This window comes from Glycine max, chromosome 1 (assembly GCF_000004515.6).
Source record: "Glycine max cultivar Williams 82 chromosome 1, Glycine_max_v4.0, whole genome shotgun sequence".
Taxonomy (NCBI): Eukaryota; Viridiplantae; Streptophyta; class Magnoliopsida; order Fabales; family Fabaceae; genus Glycine; species Glycine max.
The window spans coordinates 41,998,503-42,007,338 of record NC_016088.4 but is presented as its reverse complement, the minus strand read 5'-3'; positions in this window follow the sequence as shown (position 1 = coordinate 42,007,338).

The window sequence follows — 8,836 nt, the reverse complement described above, 5'->3', positions numbered from 1 at the left end:
TTCATCCCTCCTCGTTAAATATATCTATTTTTTGATACTTTTTTTGTAAAATAGGAGAAGGATTTTATTGTTAGAAATATATCATTTTCCTTGAAAAAAATTCTGCAAGAGTTTTTCAAATATATGATTTTCCTAGAACCATTATTCTCTAAAGCTTTAACAAATAAGTCTTAAATCTTCACATGATATTTATTTTTGAAATATTTGTTACTTAGAAGTTATGACTTTGTAGCAATAAGGCTTATTTTTATTATTTAAAAGTTCGATTAAAAATTGTAATTTTTTTAATAAAAAACTTTTAAAATTCAGGATTGAATACACCTCCACTTAACAAAATTTATAAGCTTTAGAGAAAAAAGAACTATTATATGATGTAAGTCATGATATTGATAACCCATTTTATAAGAAAAATTTTCGGCCCTAGCTAAGAGATATAACACAAAATAATTGGATACTTGAAGTTATACTTTTTAGTATATAAAGTACTACTATTGATTAAGAGTAGTTCAATGCAATTTTTCTTGTGAAATAAACTGTTTTTTCTTTTCTTTTTATTAATTTGAATCACTATCATGTCACTTTCAATTGTTATTGATTATTACAAGTGTAACATGATAGCACGTAATTACGTCATCGGAGAATAGAAAATAGCACGTGTGAAGACACAGATATCACTTGTGAAATAAACTGTTTTTTCTTTCCTTTTGATTCCAGAATCATAGCAACTACCATGTATTCGTAGATTAAAATCCCCACCCAATTTTAGACTAGGTCCAGAGTTGCTTAAGTTGAGGTGAGTCAGAGATCACTTGAAAAAATCAAACAAGTGGTTGGTTTTCTAGTTGGTACAAACATAGTTAACAACTAATTCAATTAATTATGAATGAAAAAGCAAAGTTTTTATGAGGTTTTTCCGTCTTTGAATTTGATGCATTTCTACAAATGGTTTTATTGATCTTGAATCTCCCATGAAAGCAAAACCTTCCTCTAGTACAATAGATACGAAATATAATTTTGCGCATGACATAGGTTTGTGCTTAACATTTTCAACTGCCAACTATTGTTCCTTTTCTTGACCTTTTATCAAGTTCATTTTGATTGATTTTGTTTGTAATGAATTGAACCTAATGGCTCCCATTAACAAAATCTGTCTTGGAAGTCTACTAATCACTTTTATCACATACATAATTTTTAATACATGTTTTCATATTTTATGTTCCTTAATTCACATTATACAAAAAAAATGTAGTGTTTTTTACCTCAATAATGAGGATGATGCACAAGTAGATAAACTTGCCAATGAAAATAATGAGCTTGCTATATAACAGTGCTATTGTTACCATTTTTTTTTGTTTTATGACAGGGATGTGCTCTGGACCCAATTATCCTTAACCTTGATGAGCATCCCCTCCCCTTTCATTGAGTTTTAGAATCTTCTTTTGTTTTGTCATTTGTGTCAGGTTTTCAGTGCAATGGACTCTGGCAACTTGAATTTGCAACCCCATGTATAATTTTATAGTTATTTTATTTTAATTTTGGGACTTCTGAGTCTCCAACACATTTCACTTGTATTTTTATCGAATTTGTTTTACTCTCTACTTGTTTTACTCTAGTGTGTTTTCTAATGGATTTTGTACCTTGCATTTGGACTTTTGTTGCAGCTTCTATATCTGCTATTGTTGTGTCATAAGGCAAGGCATATTTTCTAAAGCTTCAGGATGGCAGGTGAAGATCACTTAATTACAAGCAAATAAGTTTATATTGCTAGGAAATCTTTCTATTTTAGTGGATTATCCCCCTTCCCCCTTTGTCAACTTAATAGAAATTTGTTTATGCCTTGTGCTTTTTTTTTTTCCGTAACTTATTATGGACAATTCCCACTTATACAATTAATCACTACTTGCCATGTTCCACACTTATAGTAGTGTTTTATTATTTACTTGTTCTAAGGTGAGTTTGTTGCCTACTCAATGTTGTGATTGCTTATAAAAACTTGTGTGTGAATGACAAGAAAGACAAAAAAAGGAGACTTGTTGGGGGTTTGGAGTGTAATGAAAAGAGAGTTAATAGAGTGGTTCTAGAAAAAGCTGCTCAATTAGGTAAGCTAGGCCTGGATTTGGTTGGGTGAGGTATGTAGAAATTGGTAAAGGATTAAGAAGGGAAAGAGAAAAACAAGGATTAAAAATGGTAAGAGATTGGAAGCTTTTATCGTGTAGAGAATGTTGGCACCAACAAATGTTAGAATCAATAGTGCCTTTGGCTGCCGTTGCAGTCTTGTGTGTTATGTTTCTGCCTCACTACTCTCTATGTCTCTCTTCATGTTTTGTATATTAGTGTATTTCACGTGTTTCTTTGCATCTCATTTTGATGGTCTAAGATGATCAAGGGAACCAAAAAATGATTCTTTGCAACTTAATATGTTGAAATTTATTATTTTATATATGTAACTTTAAAGAATAATATGATAAATATTTTTGGACTGAAATGACTATTCTTTGTTGATTTTAATTAAGAACTAATTAAGATAATATTTTAATAATTTTAAACACTTTTTTTCATAATTTTAGGAGATAATTTAGTCAATTATTCCAACTTGCGTGTGTGAGACTATACTATACTAGTAGTGTATAGGGATTCAGAATTAATTTAATCTTTTTATAAGGTGGAAAATTAAGGCTTAAGTTTTTTTAAAAAAGATGTTTATATTTAGTGTTAAATAGTATTTCGCACAGAATTATATCTAAAATAAATAACATGATCAACTAGGTAGGAGTTGAGAAAAGGTATATAGGAATAATAGAGATTATGTGCAAGGTAGGAGACAAAAGTCTTTTATAATATGATCAATTAAGATTTAAATTATTTTTTTAAAAAAATTCATATTTAATTTAGTGCTTAATTGTAACTTGAACATAATTGTCATTAAAAAAATTGTGAGAAAAAAAATACTACGTGTATAAGAATTGAGATTATTTGCAAGGGTGAGAGAAAAAGTACATAGTATAAGGATGAGAGACATGCTTAGGATTTGTGCCCATCGAATATGTGTGCATGCTAGCGAAAGTAAGTAGCTTAGGATGACAAACAATTGACTAAAATTTTTTTTTTATTTTCTTTCTTTTCAAAGAGTGGAACACCTTTTTTCTACGATTTTTTGACATAAGTAGATACCTAATAAACGTCTTTAATTAGTTCATTTTCATATAATAATTTTTTGTACTTTCAAATTTTTTTTTTGTGATGCATTCATATCTAAATAACAACTTTCATTTTCTCTGTTAGGAATATGCACACCACTGTAATAAGCAACATCAAATATTTTATGCTAATTAAACATATAAATATAAATATACACAACATTTCAATGTAATTAGCATTTATAGCTGTATTTTTAGCTTTTTGTAGGTTGCTATGATTAGATTTCTGAAACTGAACCCTCTTTGGATGTTATGGTTAAAGCTAACCTATTATCAAAGTCCACTGCTTTCCATGTTCAGCCCCTTGATTCAGTTCATATGAATTTTTAAGATAATTATGATTATTAAATACATACTAATAGTTGAAACTGGTTGACAATGATTCAGCATATATGGTTATTTGTGGTAAACCTGTTTATTGTACTGTTACATCTAAAATTTGGTACAACATTCAAAGACGGTTATTAGCAAATAACCGTCTTTAAATGCCTATTTTGACACAGCTTTCAAAGACGGTTATTTGTTAATAACCGTCTTTGATTGTAAAGTCTGACACACCTTTCAAAGACGGTTATTAACTAATAACCGACTTTGAATGCCTATTCTGACACACAGTTCAAAGACGGTTATTAGCAAATAACCGTCTTTGAATGTAAACTCTGACACAACATACAAAGACGGTTATTAGCTAATAACCGTCTTTGAATGCCTATTCTGACACACAGTTCAAAGACGGTTATTAACAAATAACCATATTTGAATGTAAACTCTGACACAGCATACAAAGACGGTTATTAGCTAATAACCGTCTTTGAAAGGTTCTTACATTCAAAGATGATTATTATAATAACCGTCGTAAAAACTAATTTCATTTTAACGATGTTTTAAAAAATGATGGTTGATAATCATCATTAAATGCACTTATTAACCGTCGTAAAAAACCTTTTTTTTAGTAGTGAAAGCATCAACTTCCTTCTTGCTCAAAAGGGGTGAAGCAGGTTTGGGTAGAGCTTGGGGTTAAGGAGGTAGAAATTGAGGTGGAAATGCTAGAGAAGGTGAAGGTAGGAGGTATGAGTTTCAAGAATCTGAACATTAGATTATTATTCCTTCAAGGGTGGGGTTGGTTGTGATTAGGGCTACTCAAGAATCTCAAACATAGATTCTTGTGGCTTGGGACGAAAAGATGGTTGAGGTGAAGATTGAGTTTGATTTTGAAGGTTGGTTGTTTTGTTGTTGGTTCAGACTGAGAATATGGAACTTTTCTCTTTGGGGCAATTCTAGAGTCTGATGGTTGAGGAATTAAGGGTGGTTGTTTCTTAGGTTTCTTTCATTGGTCTAAGGACTTAGGGTTAAAGGATGTTGGAGGTGGGTCATTCCATGAGACAAACATCATATCCCTTTAGATTTTCTTTGTCCTAGTTTCCCTTATATGCAAAAAAAATAAAAAACAAAACAGAATATATGAAACTGAAAATTAAATATGTCGACAAAAAAATAGAATAGGTTAATTTTTTAATTCAAATATTTAGTTTTTTGGTATTGTTTCAAATATTTATGTTGTTTCTGTGTATCTTTTAATTTCTTTTAAAAAAATCTTGTTTAACGTAAATTTCTTACCTAGAATTTGAACTTGGTTTACCACATTGTGCAAGACTATGGCTTCTTTGGTTAAACCGATTGTTGGTGAATTAAATTATTAAACATTATTGAACCTATACTATATCTTTAGGAAAAAAATTATACTCTAAGCCATAATAAATTCCCTCTCTTGAATTTAGGCATATTTTCCAAGATTGATTATGAAATAAGAATTATATTTCAAAATTAGATCCGTGTTTATAGAAGCTTGTAAACTTAGAATCTAGTTAAGAAGCTTGGAATTTGGTGAGCTTTGGACTCCTTCATAAGCTTGTTTGATTGGGCAATGGTATCTGCAAAAGACTAGTTGATAGTAACTTTTCATTCTTATCACTTCTTCTAACAAACTTCTAAATGAAGTTATTGGGATCGAGGTTTAAAAAATAATTTCCGAATCTAATTAAAAATTATTAAATAGTCCATGAACTTGTTGATTAATTTAACCTTTATTTAAAAGAGATTAATTATTAAAAATAGATGTAACTAAATAATGTGTTGGGTAAATTAACCAATACACAACATCTCAAATTTTTTTCTCTTTTAGTCATTGGTTTTAGGTCCATTATCTAGCAAAATAAATTTATTTTTGCCAGATAAGTGAATTTCTAGTGAATAATTATCTTAGTTAAAGTAGCAACAAAAAGATGTACAAATGGTTACCTACATTATTATTTTGGCAACTTGAAGTATTTATGAAAAATGTTACAATTATACACTAAAAATAAATAAGCATGGAAATAAGGGCACCTTGTAGCATTATCTTCATTGAGCAAGTAGACAAATTTTCAACAAAAAAAAAGAGTAATTCTCAGTATATATGTTCTATACTTGCAATTAAGCCTGGCCTTCTACATCACAAAATGATTGTTCCTAAAAAAACAACTTAGTCTATAAATGATATCTTGTATTGATTGTAATCATTATTGGAAAAGTCTAACTTTGTAAATAATCTAAGTTAAAAAAATTAGAAAAGGAATAGGACAAACCAAATACATTAAAATAAAGAACTATAACATGAATGCATGTGCATGTTTTCTTCATAACAATTTTTTTAGTTCCAATTAGTTGACAATGTTTCTTATTATGAATCTTATAATTAAATTATCTCTTTGAATGATGGTTTAAGGCAGAGATAGGGTGTATCTCTATGATCACTAAGTTAGTGATCTTGAAACTCTGTTTGGATGTTCAAAACACTACAACATTGTATCAAGGACAGTCCTAGAAAACTGTCTTCTTCAAAAACGTGATGGTATTTTTGTAAATAATCGTAATTTTTCAAAGATGGTTATTGCAAAACCGTCTTTGAAATATCTTTTCAAAGATGGTTTTTGTCAAAATCATCTATAAAATTAGATATTCAAAGTTGGTTTCATAAAACAACCATCATAGGCCTTTATTTTCTCACTCGAGCCCGTTCCTCTTCACATGCCTAGGATGTGCCTTTTTCTCTCCTCTCAAGTTTACATTCTTAGGTCACGACGCTCAAACCCGAGGCTTGCTAGAATCTCGCCAGAGAACTGGTTGTAGGAAAGGTTTATCAACTAAAACTGAGAGAGGTTTGCAATGGTCCGCAACACGTTCTTCCTCATTCCTCTTCTTCTCAAACCCTCACTTCTGCAATCTCTTCCCTTCATCGTCCAAAATGCAAACCCTAGTGTGTCATTTTGTGAACCGCTTGAGCCTCTTTCCAAACACCTCGTGCCTTCGGAGAACCAAATCATTTGAGCACCACGTGCTTTTCACGCATAGGGGGAGTTTGAGAAGAGCTTGCAGTGCTAGCTTGGAGCCTTTCCTCGATGAAGAGTTCGCGAAGAAGGTTGAAGATCTCGCACTCAAGTTTCAGCTCTCTGAGGAAAATACCAATGCAAACGACTTGGATTCAAAGGATTTTCAGGAGATTTCTTTGCGTCGGTGAATTTTGCAGAGGAGTTCGAGCTGCCGATGGAGATTGTTCCAGCAAACATCGAACGGAAAGCCAATAGCATTAAGCTTCTGTTTTCGATGAGGATAATGAAGAAGAAGCTATAGTGGAAGGAATGGTTCAAAGAGGCAGGGGAATCCGCGTATTGCTCTATCAAGATAGCATTCTCTTCCATGGGTTTTATCATCAAGGAGCTTCACAGTTTTATTATTCCGATGAGGGAAGTTTTGTTCTATGATGTTTATTTAGCACTTAAAATTTGTCTTTTTTGCAGGTTAGTGAGGATCCACTTACTGTAAAAGTCAAACATCTCAAGGTATGTCTTTATCTATTGCTTCCTCATTTTATATTTTCATTAAACTGAAAGATTTGAATTGAATTATTCTCTTATTGAATTTTACTTGGTGTTGCAGGATAAAACTTATAAGAAAGACGATGATATTATAAAGGCCACATCTTTTGAGGTTATATCGACCCTAAGAGATGTTCTTAAAACAAGTTTCCTTTGGAGAGATCATGTCCAAACATATACTAAGGTTTGGACTCTTTTCTGTATGTGTTTATCGGTGAACCCATTGTTATCTTCATTGTTAGTGAACCTGTTGTTATCCTTGGGTTTCGACAAATGCAAAATTAATATCTACTAAGCTTTGTCAACACTAAGTCCAGTTGCACCTGTCACAATAGTAGCATCACTGTTGGTTCAGTTCCTTATAGAACTTAGCCTTATCAGTGTGTGTCGTATAACTCCCGTCAATCTTCACAAATTAATCAGATAACAGATGAGCAAGAAAATTTAAATTCTGGGAGGAGTGCAAATCCCTCTGAGGCTATAGGGAATGTGAGTACATGTAACCAATTTGGATATTGCTTTAGCAAGTACATTTTCTTTTTTGTTCATTTCTTCAAATTGTTGAATGAAATTGTCTTTCCATTCCCTGTAAATATTTGGAGTCATTTAAGTCCTCGCATTTCTGATGCTGATGAAAACATCCACATCGAGTAAAGATAAAATGAGCTAGAGTTTTTGCTTATTGAGAATCTGGTTGAACATAGATGAATGTTAGTCTAGCAAATATGTGTTTTTGTATAGTTGTGCTAAGATGTGGATTTTATAAGGTTGTGCTACAAAATTTTGATGTCATCATGTGCTGATCTAGAGATGAACCTAATGGTGCTGATACGGGGTGATATTTTAGTACTGAAAAAGAGGGTGTCTAGATAGGATCTTGTTTCAAATTAGTTCTCAATGTCATTTGCAATAGAAATATATATTTGAATAGTTCTTAATGATGGTGAATTCAGGACTGGCTTAAGGCCTAAGTAGCCCAAGCAATGGCTTTAGGCCCCCAAAAAAAAGGTCACATTTTTTTTAGTACTAATATACCTCAAAAAAATTTATTGTAAAATTATATTTGAAAATAAATTTTAATTAAAATATTATAAGTAACTTTTAATCTTTTTATTGGTATAACAATTAATGAGCAACAACTCTTCACCAATATCATAGCTTTGTTTTAAAAAAAGAAATTTAATAGTTAATAGCTAAAGAAATCCAAAAACTTTTCTTTTATTTTTATTCTCTTTATTCTATTCTTATTTAATTCTAATTTTGTCTTCTTTTCTCATTGTCTCTCATACTTCTTTGTCTTATCTCCTACTTCTTCAGTTTACTTGATTATTGTTTTACTTTGACACATTAGCCAATAGCTCCCCAATACCTATTTGTTTATTCTCATCTCTTATGTGCATGTGTCTTTATTTGAAGGGTAGAAGGGAACAGTTGATATTTCTTATTGTTGAGTGTGTCAATATCAGGTAAAAGCTAAAAATATAACTTATTTTACTCTTATTTACTCAAATTACTGTACTCTTATCTACTCAAAAATAAAAATTAATTACGATAATTTAATCAATAATTTTACATCACAAAAAGCCCAAAAAATTAATTTTAAATAAAATAATGATAATTTTAATAAACTATTTTATGAGTAAATAAAAAACCTCTTTCTTAAATTTGTTTTAGGCCTCTCAAGTCCTTGAGCCGGTCTCTGGATGAATTCTGTTGTTGTCGTCA